Genomic DNA, 14,337 nt, shown 5'->3' with positions numbered 1-14,337 from the left:
GTGTTTTTACACTGCAACTTTTGCTGTGTTTTACACTGCAACTTTTGCTGTGTGGAAAACTTACACCCCTCCCCTTTTATAATGGACGGTCCCCCTGTCAGGTCAAAGGTGACAACGATGGCATGCAAACTACGTCGACTGAGTTATCCTTTTCGTGCATAAGTTTTTAGAGGAAAAGCTTGGCTACGTTGTGACGTTAGTTTTTTTCTAAAGGTTTTTCTAGCTTTGGCCTATAGACCGGGATAAATTTAAAAATGTTTCGACCAGGTCCAGTGATTACAAATTATGTTGCTTTTTGCTGCCATGCGTCACAACAAATTTATCAAGGACGTCAGATATCCAGCTCCAGACATCAACAGCAATGACATAAATTTTCTGCAGGTTAGTTCATTATTATTGGGTATGGACATCGTTTTTCTTCATTTTAATGTCCCTAGACGTCAGCTTGTGACTTGCCGCCGCCATCTTTGTCACCTTTGACCTGACAGGGGGACCGTCCATTATAAAAGGGGAGGGGTGTAAGTTTTCCACACAGCAAAAGTTGCAGTATAAAACACAGCAAAAGTTGCAGTGTAAAACACCAAAAGTTGCAGTGTAAAACACCAAAAGTTGCAGTGTAAAACACAGCAAAAGTTGCAGTGTAAAACACAGCAAAAGTTGCAGTGTAAAACACAGAAAAAGTTGCAGTGTAAAACACCCAAAGTTGCAGTGTAAAACACCAAAAGTTGCGGTGTAAAACACCAAAAGTTGCGGTGTAAAATTTTGTACTTGTCGGCCACGGTACGTTTTAGACAGGTTTGACTGTACATGATGTAAACAAAAACAGCGATTGCTAGTATTACTCTCTTGCTCTAGGCCTTTCTGAGAACACAGCTGTAAGCAGACTGACCTTACACAACCAGAACAATGTCGTCAGACCTTGTTACAGGAAATACCACACTGTACAGACTACATCTGTATCAACTTGCCCTGAAAACGACAGGCTTTTCTCTTCACTGTTGTTACGTACAGTAAACATTTTTTAGTTCCAGCCGCCATTTTTCTCAAACTCGCAGTTCTGTTGTTACAGTAAATCGTCATAAATGTAAGAGGGTCTGTGTGCTTTTTTCCAGTGAGATGCAGTCAATGTTGTCTGGAAATTATCCGTGAAGCGTAACTGGTCACTTTCATTCCACGTATCATGTTGTTTGCTATCCTGAATTTATCATCAAGCCTAATTGAAAAATTCTTCATAGTTGAACGCCAAATTGCCCCAAAATCACAACAAAGCGTTGGGCAGACTAGTTTTGTCAGACACCCAATAAATGCAAAAGAAGAACCCAAGAACAACTTAATTTACCATTAAGTATTACCAGTCTTCCTAAATTCAAGATTAAACTTTGACATCTTCCCGAATTAACCATTGCCGACCTTCCTAAATTCACAGTAAAGTGCTGCCAGGAACCCCCATGTAGACCCTCACAAACCGACTCCACATTGCTCCCCCCCCTCTCCCTTCCACACACCTGACCATGTTATTTCACCAGGACTGAAACTTTCAGCTGTCTCCAATCCATCACACTGCACCAGCCAGGCTCTCTTTTTCACTGCCAGGAAACTTTTCCTCCTCAGCTCAGGCACACGGCCAAAATGTACACAAACCAAGGAATTTACCTGAACCTTTCGACCTTCGACGGATGAGATGCAAGTCTGGCAGAAAAGACCGGGGGATAAGAGGATCTGGTACAAGTGTGGGGATGTCACCTTGGTTGGACATGCTTGAGCCTGATCTGACGCCCAAATCTCTTGGAGAAACCCATTAACGGCATTCGGGAGGCTGGCATGCATGCAGAAAGAGCGGGACCGACTCCGTGTTGTCACTCTTAAACTCACGGACATGACTTCCGAATGCGTCTTCCACTCAAGGACAATACCGTCCCTTCCCGCGCCCGGCACATACGCACACAAAAAAAAAAACGTGCGGAGCAACACATAATAGCCCGGCGCAGTACAGAGATGCTTTTGTGAGGCTTGCCCTTTTGTGGAATGCGTGGCTGTCACTTTGGTGTGTGCTTCAGGTTGCATACATATGCATGGTTCCACCAGCCTGCATTTGAGCAGTCCTCTGAGGGGGAGAAACACAGGGGCAGCTGCCAACAGCCAGCAGGACAATGTCACTTGTCAGCCACCATGTTCAACAGTCACAGAGGAGAAACTCCTGTAGGATCAGTATCACTGATAATCCTGTCTACAGCACTGGGGGGCCTTGAAACTGACTTGGAGTTCAACAGCAGACAGGAATGGTCCTAATCCACTGTCTGCAAGGGTTAACTTGGTTGATACAACCTTTGGAGTTGTTAGAAATAATTTATCTAAACCTTATCTTTCAGTCAGCATATCCATGACACATCATCCGGAACTGAACCAAAATATCAGTAAGATTAAGCAGAAAAGATAAATACGCTCATATTTTTTGTATGAATTTTAGTATAAAGTAAATGACCTCATAAGAAAACTATGAAATGAATGTAATCTATTCCCTATACTACAGTATTCTGTCCCCTCTTTACGTGCAGTAGCCAAAGCAAATGGACTGGGGATTTGTAAGACCAACTGTCTCCTACCACAAATAATGGGAAGGTCAAGTGTTTAAATGTTTAGAGAAGGCTACACCAACTTGAGTTCTCAAAGAAAACAACAAAATGGGCAGAAAGATTAACATACACACATACAAAAACACACAAATACATACATATACTCAAAAATGCACAGTGCCAGTAAGAAAAGTACATGCTTGAATCCGTGATCCACATAACGTCATGTAACGGAACGTCACACATGAATTATTGAAAACAAATGTCAATCATAGTATGCTACAGGTATTCTTTTTACTGTAGTGATGTCAATTCATACAATGTACCACTGGCAGAATACTACTGAATGTTTGAAGGTTTATATTTACATAAACTTGTAACGCATTAAATGGCCAGGCTTAACTGACATATCAAATATCAAAAGTTTGTGATTTCACCAACAGATACCTCATGAACGACCTTTGAACCTTAGAAATCTATTTTGCAACATGGCAAGACAAGGAAAGGTATTTTAATTGAATTAAATTGATGTAGATTGACAAACAACAGGCATTTCCTTTGCACCATGCCTTGTGGTCATTTTCAAGCCTAGGTAAAACTAAAAGTCTAAGAGTTTTTCAGTGTCTGTAGACACATGTATTTTAATTTAATTTTGCTCAGTTTTGGTTGATTATGTCAATCTGTACCTCTGTTCTCTAGATTTATGTACCATGTATATTTTGTATTTTCTTCCATTGTCTTAGAAGCCAAAGACTCCTTAATAAAGCTTTATTCATTCATTCATTGTAGTAAATGATCTAGTATTTAGGCCACACCAATTTCATTTCTTGGTTAACGGATTTGCCCGCTTAATTTTTTTTCTGATTTGAAAAAAAAATTCAAAATCAACTGCAAAATGCCCATATTTTGCGCTGAACAGTTGAAAACAGTCCTTTTCTTCCTAGTTGTTACAGTGGTATCATTAAAAGTTCAAAATTCATTGTTGTTTAAATTTTGAGCCAGCCTGGTGTGTTGACTTCATGGCTCCTATCGTACCATTTTGGGCCATAATAGGATGCCTAGGCCTGTTTTTATTTTTTTTCACTCGCCCGCTCCATTATTTTTCTAGAAAAATCTGTTATTAAGTCTTAACCAAGAAATTAAATTGGTGTGGCCTTAGTAGTAAGTATACATGGCGGTGTTTGACCATGTATACTTACTAGACCATTGTAGTAAATGATCTAGTAAGTATACAACATGGTCAAACACCACCATGCTTGTGTCATGTTTCTGTTTATAGATATGTTAAAACGGGTGGTCTACAGACAGAGCCAGCGGTGACACCATCAATTAACTCCAAGTAGTTGAACAGTCCCTGTGGTCTCTGCGTTCAGACAATTTATTAGATTGTCTGCGACTCAAATCAACAGACGTTTTGGGTAGGGAAACTGAGGCGATATGCCAACAATCACAGACCCTATCCAAGCTAGAAAGCTACCGCATCATGTGTGCACTGATTTCAGGCACTCTACATTCATACTACGGTATTCCTTTGTGATGCCGTAACCAATTCGGTACTCCAGATCTGAGACACTGTTGTATTATTCATGATGAGGATGCATCTATTTACCGGGTTATCTCTTTCAAGTAAAACCAGTCCCTTTGTCTTCAAAAAGATGTCCGACTATACTGCTACAAACAGTCTAGGCCTAGGAGAAAATGTTGTGTTTCCTGTTTCAGTACTGAAAAAAATTAGGGTCGGTAGGTAGGGATTATCTTTTTCTTTTCTTTCTGTATTTTTTTTAGACTTTGGCAATCTCTAGTTATCCAACTTATAGTTTAACAAAGTAAAATTTGCATGAGGACACCTTCACTCTCAATGTCAATGTTGGGAAACCAATTGTACAATGTTTCATCACTCTGGTGTCAGATTGAGGGGTTAGAAAAGGTTGATCAGGTCGAAAAATGTATGTCCCTTGCAGGAGTCCACACAAAAAAGGGCTAGGGTTGGTAGTTTTTTGTAGGGTCAGTCGAGAAACAGGAAACACAACATTTTTTTCCTAGGCCTCAGACTACATTACACTGCCACAGTCCACCACCCAACCCCCGCAAACTGACCCTTTTCACAGGCCCAGTGTGCTACAGCCTTGAGGAGTGTTGTTCTTTCTCCTCTAACAAAAATACCATGAGGCTGCTGCCTGTGTTACACCCCAGCACAGCTGCTATTTGGATAAACATTGGGGCTCCCTGTAGTGGGGGACCTCCAAAAGTCAACCTGCAACTGGCAACATCAGAGAGGGCCTAAAGCTAGTAAAACTCCCCGGCATTTTTCGCTGCCGTACCGTGGGGTAGTTCCGTCATGAAGAGGGAAGTATCCTCTTGTGTACACGTAGCCGGTGCGATGTGTAATGACACAGCTATGCGAGCAGGGGAAAAACACACACTCCGCACTAACCTTTGAACCGCCTCTGGCCAATCCCTATTGAGTCGTCCCCCCTGTACACACACAATAGTTTTCACGGCCGAAACCGCACAAACCGCCCACTGTGAACATTCGCTACCTCCGTGCCTGTAATTATGACCATTCTTACAAGGCTGAAGGAATCCGAAGCTACACATCTAAGCGCCGGTTTCCAGCCCGCGAGACACCCGACTGTGTCGTCTGTTAGGATAGCCAAGAATCTCGCAACCAAGGTTAAGAATTTGCTACATGGTGCACCAGATGTCCTCTGTCCTACAAACCCCATTAAAGTACAGTAGGACGTTCCCAGAATACAAGGTTACATCTTAAATTTAAAGGCACCCAAAGCAATTTCAGAGCAGTACCGGTAATACTGCATTTCATAAGTCAATATTCTGGTCATTTTCATAGCGAGTTGAATTAACCGTATCCCATAAATACTGATATTTGTGAGGCTATTGAGGCAAAAATATGATGTCACTGACGGAAAAAAATGGTTGCTTGTTTCTTATTGTGGAGGCTTATTCTAGCTACTGTACTTATTGGTGGTACCAAAAAATGAAGTGACTCCTCATGTAGCTTGTTTAGAGGCTATACCAAACATTTTCAGTATGATATGATAATGAAAATGTGCTAGGAAATGGTACGGTACCAAATGTCAGACAGATTTCCTCATCCAGAATATTTTCGTTTTTGCTGCTCTGTAATCGCTTTGGGTACCTTTAACAACCAATACAAGAGGCATACATGGTGAAATACTTAATCATGGACTACTATGTCACTATATTAACCTTCTGGAACATCTCCTAAAGAACACATTTATTATATGCAAACAAGCAACCAGACATGGTGGCACCTGGTAAATACATGGGGACCTGGAAGGAACAACATGAATATTACTGTTGCTGAATGTTCGAAATAAAAGAGATGGTCTACATCACTACATGATAATAAAGATATGATTTGCAGATTATTCATATTCTAGCAGCTAGCTTCACAGTCATGGACAAGAGAAATTTCTAAAATAAATGAAATTGATTTTTCCAATGATAAATTGATTAATGAAAAGTAGCTTAAAATTAATTACACCTGGTATGTTAAAATTTTTTAAGTTCCATGTTGGCCAACCTTTAGATAAAATGCATATTAATTAAAATGATTCATAAAATTGATATTCCATAACCATAGTGAGTCCACGGAATTCCTTATATTACTGAATGATATAGAATAAAAATGTCTCTCCAGTGCAAACATCAGAAAATCCCAAGATGGTTTGAAAAGGTCTTGTACAGGATCCCTGCTATCAGGAGCCTGCTTAATGTGATAAAGATACCCAAAACCCACTTGAGTTGGAATACCAAACACGACTGGGTCTGCTCCAGTTCTTCTCAAGTGTTCTTGCATAACACCAGCCTGGTCTCTTCTCATTAATTGGTTGTGGCTTTTTGCAAGTGCACAGTGACAGTTGGGTTTAATAACACAGGAACATACACAGTATTATACAGTACAAGTTGTGGGACTATGTTTGAATTTGGTTTTTCTGGAAAGCACTTACTAATATCCACATTCAAAATTGATATTTCTAATGTTCTGATTTTTTTTTGTACAGTAATTTGTTACTCATACAGTATAAAGTCAAAGTTAATAGTCAAAGGGCTTAAGCCTTAAAGGGAATAGTAGATTGAATTATCTTTAATAAATGTCAAGTATGAATATAGATACAGAAGCTACAATATCATTCCAAGAGATTGCAAATCGTGAGTGAAGTAATAGGAGTGAAAGTATTTTTTGCACGAGGGCCATGGCAGCTTTGCTAAAAATACAAATCTAATCTTTATGTACAGACCTATCAACAAAAACAATTGTTTATGTCAATATGTCTACACTAGTCGTCTACACTTTTTCTACCTTGAGTACAGTGCTTTGTATCAATAAGGAACCTGTAGACAATATAATAACACAATTATTTCCAAATAAATAAAGTGTTTATCGTTAATTGTAAACTCTCAGGAGCTTGACGGCATCATTACCTTTATTAAATTAACCCTTAGTGCCCTTAGGAAGTGATATCTATTTCCAAATTGTTGAATAAGTTCTTATTTAGTGATAAGAAGCACAGAAAGCGTGTATCATTCACTAGATTTGAAGATATTGTGATAAGGTGGCAAAGTGGTCTTGTGGTTAGGGTTGTTGACTCAGAATCTGAAGGTTCTGGGTTCCAATCCCTGACATTGTTGTGTCCTTGGGAAAGGCACATAACGCCTGTATTTCCTCACTCAACTCAGGTGAAAATAAGTACTTCACTGTACATATATCTATGTTTGGTTAGGGACGTCCTTTCCTATGGAATATAAAGCCGGAGGTCTAGTGTTTGAGGAGAGCCACACCTCGAGCATGTTAAACTTAAAGATCCTACTGCACATATTGTACATGTAGGTATGTCACTGTATAATATAAAGTCTCTTTCTCCATACTTTTGTGCAATATTATAATGCCATAATAATATAGAACCCTAACTCTAACTCTCACTGATAAAAACAATTTGGTATTTTTACACTGTAACACATCTAGCCTATGGCTACTGAATTCTTGGTTGTGACTGAGCATTATACTGGTATGGCACAGCCTAACTAGCTCTTGTCAGAGAAACACTTAACCATGTTTGGTAGATGACTGCTCAGGGAGTAGTGGAGGGATTTTGTTCGCAGCTGTGAGCAGGCAGGCAGCCGACTCGCACACAAAAAAGAAAGTCCACACCCAGCCCAAATCCCGTTTCTTCCAAGTCACCTAGCAAGAAAAACTAAGGGACTTTATACTGATGTAGTTGTTGCTCAACTGGTTTAGTCCTTTTTTTTTACTAAGGACACAACTATTCGCTGTATAACTCATCATGTATCAAATTACCTCACTGATATGCTGGAGAGTAATTATATGGCATTATATTTCACAGTAATATAAATAAGGGTAAGAAGGAAAATATTTTTTCTGTGGAAATGCTCTTCAGAATAGAATGGTATTGTTTCACCACTGACGTCTGCAAACATTTTGATTGTGCAGACTTTCATTTAATGTTGATTACTGAGAGTGAAATACATAGTGAAAATACAAAAAGGAAATGTTCACTATATCATATTAATACGTACAGTCAAACCTGCCTATAGTGGTCACTCAAGGGACTGGCCAAATTTGACCACTATGGCCAGGTGACCACTATAGAGAAACAGCCGGTTAGTTGACCCCCCCCCCCAAAAAAGGGACACATCACACATGCTTTGAGTACCAACAGTGATGTCTTTATTCTGAAACATATGAATACATACATTTGCAAAGGTAAACCCCTTTTATATGTACATGTCTTAGTTCAATAATTTGTTGTTCTTTTGCTTTAGTTGCACTTTATTTTGTACTTGCTTAAAAAAAAGAAATACAGAAATATTGCATGGAAACATTAACTTGACATCAAATATACATTTTTGTACATACACTCAAGTTCACCATATTCAGTTCATCTATTCCGGGACAATGAAACCATTCACATTAAAACAAAATCACTGGTTGTCATTTACTGTTCTTGTGTACATACTAGTACTACATGTGGCTAAAGAAAAGAAAGCAAATCAAGCAACAAACTTTCAACTCCAAACAAATTTCTATCGACTGCAAAATCATTTAATCTAAGCTCAGCTTTCGACGATTTCTTCTCACTCTCTCTGCCAGTCGGATCACTTCCACCTTTTGGAATAAGTTCGGCGTCTGTCTCTCCGCGTTTGCCATCGTTTCTCCGCAATCGCCACGTTACTAGTAGTAGTTGTTGTTGATAGTCGAAAAGTGGAAGAGAACGACATCGCCATGTTTTTGTTCTTTGGTGAACACTTATTTCGCGCGACCGACATACGCCGAGCGGCCGAGTCCATTGAAAGCTCCATGCGGCACGCACGGCACTGGTGTTGGGGAAAACGCAGATATCAAAGACACCCGCGACCGCAAAAAATTCGTGTCGAAAGCCAGTTTTCCTTTATTTCATACACATATGGAGTCTAATTTTCAGTTCACATTTTAGTAATGTAGCGATCGGAAAATTATCACAAGGCTCATAACGGTCGTAGCCCGAGGTGGGGTGGTGTTACGGCCGTGGTGCTTAGCGGGTTACGGCCAGCCGCGACCGCTATCGGCGGTGTTGACATGCCGGCGGGACCGGAATGGGGTGACCGCTGACCGCGTTGAACAGTGACCGCTATAGACACGATTCTTAATGCTTACGTCAATGGGAAAAATTCAAGGGACCGACAAAAACTGACCGCTATGGCCGAGTGACCACTATACAAAGGTGACCGCTAGTACAGGTTTGACTGTATATGGACTGTTATAGATTATAGAAGTCATTCAGAAGCAGTACTCTACTTTTGGCAGCTGTGGGAGACGGCTTGACAAAACAACAGTCTGACCTCAGGTGGCAGTCCTTTGGTACATCAAAAGTTCAAGTATATCTTGACACAAGGAAACACTGACAATGACACTTGTTTGGAAAGTAAAATACTGCATGTTGGCAAGCTAGATATAAGAAGGACCTTTTGGAAACGACACCGTGGATAAAGGAACACAAATACATTCTGACCTTCTAAAAGGTAATAAAAAATAAATAAGTAAAAAAAAGAAGTGTACAGAGTACACAGCCATGCAGAAAAATAAACTAAATGCCAGACACCACGATGTTTACCAACTTTCAATCTGGCGGAAAATGAAGCATACGATAAGATCAATTCACGAACCATACTTTCTGCATGTTTTTTTTAGCAGTATAATCTATAATCTCCACAAATTTACAAACTTGCAAACAGAAAATCATATGACATGGACAAGTAATATCAGCGAGTAACTTTTTCTGACAAGGACTCTTGTAGTTCTAACCAGAGTTCAGAATGAGATGGAATTTTGACACTCCCATGGGACAAAAATGTTGCCCAATCCGTCATCTTTCACTGACAAGAATTGGTGTGTAAAGATATGCAAAAAGATGTGTCATTAATGATTAAACAAAGGTTAGTCTACTAGTAAAATCTGCCCCTCAAAATGCAAACAGAAACATTTCTGAGGGTCAAGATTTCACAATTTTCCTGAGGGAGCATGCAACATTGTTACTTGGCATGATGTTACCTCAAAAGAAATTAACATGATGGAAAGAAAATTTTAAGGCTGGCTACAACACTGTTTATGAAGGTAATGTTTTCAGCACATGAGGCTACCATGTGGCTGGGCCTGCTGAAGTGCTAATGCTACAGGGAGTTGGTCCCAGTGTGCCAACCACTTCTGAAAGTGCCCACTGGGAGCTGGTGATGACAGGTGTGCCAAGGTCTGTGTCTTCAAGGAAACTGTAGCTGGAATGTGGACAGTTCTACTGCACAATTAGTTCTTCTGGAACAGTTGCAAAATGGACAAGTTATATCATTACTTATAATCATATTCATAGACCTAAATTTGAGATGTATGTCAATGTTACACAATGGTGTTGAAAAATCTATCACATCTTTTTCATGGTTCCTTTGTATCGATTTTTCATGGGCTTCAGTAAAAGATAGATACAAAGGTACAAAATTATGGCTGAACTAGCTACAATTCGTTCTTCTGGGCACAGTTGTAAAATAGACAAGTTACAATCATATTCATAGACCTCAATATTATAAAATGGTGTGGGAAAATCTTTCACATCTTTTTTTGTGGTACCTTTGTATTAATTTTTCATTGGTTTCAGGTAAGTTAAGATTGGGTACAAAGTGCAAAATTGTGGCCTAACCAGCTACAATGTACATACAATTTACAAACCATGTGTTACGCATCTTCAACAAGAAATTGGTTCCATGATACACTTTGAGGTCCCTAAGCCAAAAGAATGCTTGTTTCCATCTGCTTGTCATCTTTCTTATTGAACCCAACTGAAGTGATTCCCAACATACAGTTGTGCTTTCTTGACTGCCATCATCACTTGCTAAAAAGTTCTTTGACAGACAAGAGCCACAGAGATAACATAAGGTTCCTTCAGAACCGTAACATAAGGTTCCTTCAGAACTATGAGGGTATCTATTGTTACAACAATCTTAATCTGCAGTAAATATTCTTAACTCCTAAGAAAGCTGGAGAGGAAACGTTAGACAGAAACAATGCCCTTGAACTTCCCTCAAACTTTCAAAGAGGAAATCGTAACTCAGCCCTTGCTACTAGACAGACTGACTCATGTGTTCCACTGGTCTGGCGGTTTTCACAGACAGTCCAAAGAGGTGCCAGGACCTTTTCTCTAATCAGGTTATCCACTATACCTTTGGAAGACTAGAGGGTCTGTATGGGGGGATCCAGGTAATGCTTAATGGTAAATTTAGGAGGACTAACAACGCTTAAAATAACTGTAAATTCAGGCAGGCCGGCAACAATTAACAGTAAATCAAGTTGCTCTTGCGTAAAGATTTGGGAATGACTGCACAGTCTGCACTGGATGGTTCTTTTGTATTCACATGTGGTGTCTAGTAAAACTAGTCCCTTGATTTTGGGGCAATCTGGCATTCGACTATGCAACACGAAGAATTTTTCAACAATGCTTACAGTTACAAGTGCAACAATGAATTCAGAACACCAAATTATGTGCTGCGGTGAATCAAACCATCAATTTTGCGTCAAGAAGAATTTCCTGACAACGCTTAACGTGGAATTAAAGCAGGCAGCTACGATTAACGGTAAATTAAAAATGGCTCGCTACGCATCACGGAAAAAGGCACGCAGACCCTCGTGATACAACTGCAAGACAATGTATGTATAGCGTGGGTGCGACATCAAAGTACATAATCTTGACAAAGAACTTGTGTGTGTCCTTAAGTACAACACAAACATGGCAGCCACCAACAGGCCTGCCAGCAAACATCTCAGTGTAGTCTGGGCAATGTCCGATGAAGTTTTCCTACTGAGGATAATGACCAAGCGATTAGACAGATCGTACTGGTAGGCGCCTGTGCGAAACTGATTTTTTCATGGTTTTTGTTGGATCTCTGGTCAATGTTGCCTCAGAATTTTGCCCGTTACTAACATTGTAACAATATCTTTTCTGACACATTTGAAAACTGTACGTAACGTCATCCTAAACTATGCTAATGCGACCTTAAAAGAGATGTTCTGCTGAAGTGTTATGCACAATACATTACAGGTTTCGCACAGGCACAGTACGTTCTTGGCTGACAAGCTAAATCAGTAAATGACTCCAGTTAATGACCATTTCCACAGCAACCATGTAAAATGCTGTGATTTTGGATATAACATCATTGTGAGATATACTGCCCAAATTATCAAAACGGCCGAGAGGAAATAACAGTAATTTGACAGCAGTTAAAACCATTGTGACAAAACTGCTGAGACGGAAGATTGCAGCCCCTTTTCGCTTCCCACATGTGGTTATGTCCATCTGTTTGAACCATTTACACTTTTTTTTTTAAATTGCAGCTCTACTTCCCACTAGTACTGGTATCCATATTGCGAATAAACTTCTAATAAACATACCAGTCTCTGTTATTTGCACTGCAACTTACAAGCCAGCTATATATGATATGCACCACAATTACACCAATATATTTGATCAATTTAAGTTTTTAACACTACTCAGATCTGTTATTGCTGTTAATGCCTCTCCTAAACCCATCTGCTAAGCACAAGTTTCATACTTAATGACCATTACAATCCAATATTTAAGGGTGATTTTATAGCTTACATGACACAGGTCAGGATGAATTGTAACCTTACTAAGAAGATATGCTAACATGAACTAGACTAATAATACACTTCCACGGAGCAACTAATGTTATACATTCTATATTTATGTATTCCAAGAGTGTTTGTTGGAAATGTAACACACAGGCTAAGAGCTGAAACCACATCTGAAGCCCAGAAGTGCCTCTGAGACAACAACTGTTCAGTTGATGGCTATTGCAGTCTTGACTGTGTGGCACACAAAGTGCCCACTTACTAGCCTCTACCAGGCTTCAGAAGCGGCTGGAAAGAGCAGAAATTGGCCACATAAACAGATAACATAGCAGAGGAGTTGTTGCGCTAAAGGAGTACGGTATTCTGGTGTGTTATCTGTCTATTTTGCTCTTTTCAATCGCTTCTGAAGCCTGGTAGAGGCTAAGCAATTCACACCCTAGCCGCCCTCCCACCCTACGCTGGACATGACCCCCCTTTGGTCATCGTATATCTACGGGGCTTCTAATCCAATTTAGGCCTGTTTTACACCTTTCCTAAATACCCTTCAAATTCAATCTAGTCCACTTGCACACTTCACTACTTCCTTGGCTCCCTCGGGGCACAAGAAAGGGTTCAGAAAACTACGCACGGAGGGAAAATATGTCTTCCACAACCGAACTACACAATAGTGCAAATCAGAGAAAGCCACGGCCGAGATTCCTTCCCTTTGGCGATGAAACTAATTGCATCAAAGAAGTTCAAACCTATCGGGAAACACACAAATATAACGCTTAGGGAATGCTGAATTATTGAACTATAGATCGGTACGAATCAGAAGCGTGGTGAAGGAGTAGTAAAGGTAGAAAGTTACCGAAGCCTTGACTTGCGTCCCGGTCAAGCAGGGGCAAAAATTGATGTATGCAAGCCACACAGAAAACATGGCAGCCCTGTGTGTGTGTATCGGGCGTTGCGGTAGGGCATATCCCGCAAGTTTGGCACCCCACACGTCCATCTAGTGATCGGAAACACGTACAAGGTCATACCAGATCAAATCACGGAAATATAGAAAGGGAAATTACCTGCAATTGTGTGTTTCAACCAGGAGAACTAGGCGACATCCCGTTCACAAAACACATAGTGTAGGAAGTAATGGCGCTGTTTAATCTGACGTTCACCCTCCGTCGAGATCCATGCAGACTGGTGAGAATTTCTTTTGATTATCATAAATATCGTCATCTAACACCACAACGTTATTCCTAGAAATTCTAAAATAATATCTAGAAATTATTCCAATATTACTCAGCCGATAACACGACGTAATAAGATGTGGAGGATATAATAAAAAGAATGAAATAGCAGCAGTGGCGGGGAGGGGTGTCGGTTGACGGAACAGCCAGGCGAGCTATCAATGCTGTCAAGTCGGAAAATTGATTGACGAGCAAATGAGAGCTAGCGCGTCGGTTTCTACACCCCCTCACTACCCTCAATCTCATACAACAACTACACATGTTGGGGGCTTTACCTAGCTTTCTACACCGCGCATTCTTGTAGGAATGTTGTAGCTTTGGGACTCTAGTTTTACTCAACAGAGTGTCAAACACTGGTGGA

At 40.2% G+C, this 14,337-nt stretch overlaps 1 protein-coding gene across 2 annotated transcripts in view; it reads right to left on the bottom strand.

Moving 5' to 3' along the window:
- The window catches only part of LOC109469946 (vang-like protein 2), a 27,620-nt gene extending 13,643 nt beyond the window's left edge, over nt 1-13,977 (bottom strand). The window contains exon 1 of one of the 2 annotated variants that reach the window (XM_019768710.1): nt 13,809-13,977. The gene's annotated coding sequence lies outside the window, so the exon portion shown is untranslated. Of the gene's footprint in view, nt 1-13,600; nt 13,757-13,808 lie in introns of those variants that run through there. The other variant, XM_019768711.1, reaches the window with a different exon arrangement.
- Between the last annotated feature and the right edge of the window lie 360 nt (nt 13,978-14,337).

The sequence above is a fragment of the Branchiostoma belcheri genome, unplaced genomic scaffold (genome assembly GCF_001625305.1).
Source record: "Branchiostoma belcheri isolate BF01 breed outbred unplaced genomic scaffold, Haploidv18h27 scaffold212, whole genome shotgun sequence".
In the NCBI taxonomy this organism is placed as follows: Eukaryota; Metazoa; Chordata; class Leptocardii; order Amphioxiformes; family Branchiostomatidae; genus Branchiostoma; species Branchiostoma belcheri.
This window is presented reverse-complemented; position numbering and strand designations above follow the sequence as displayed.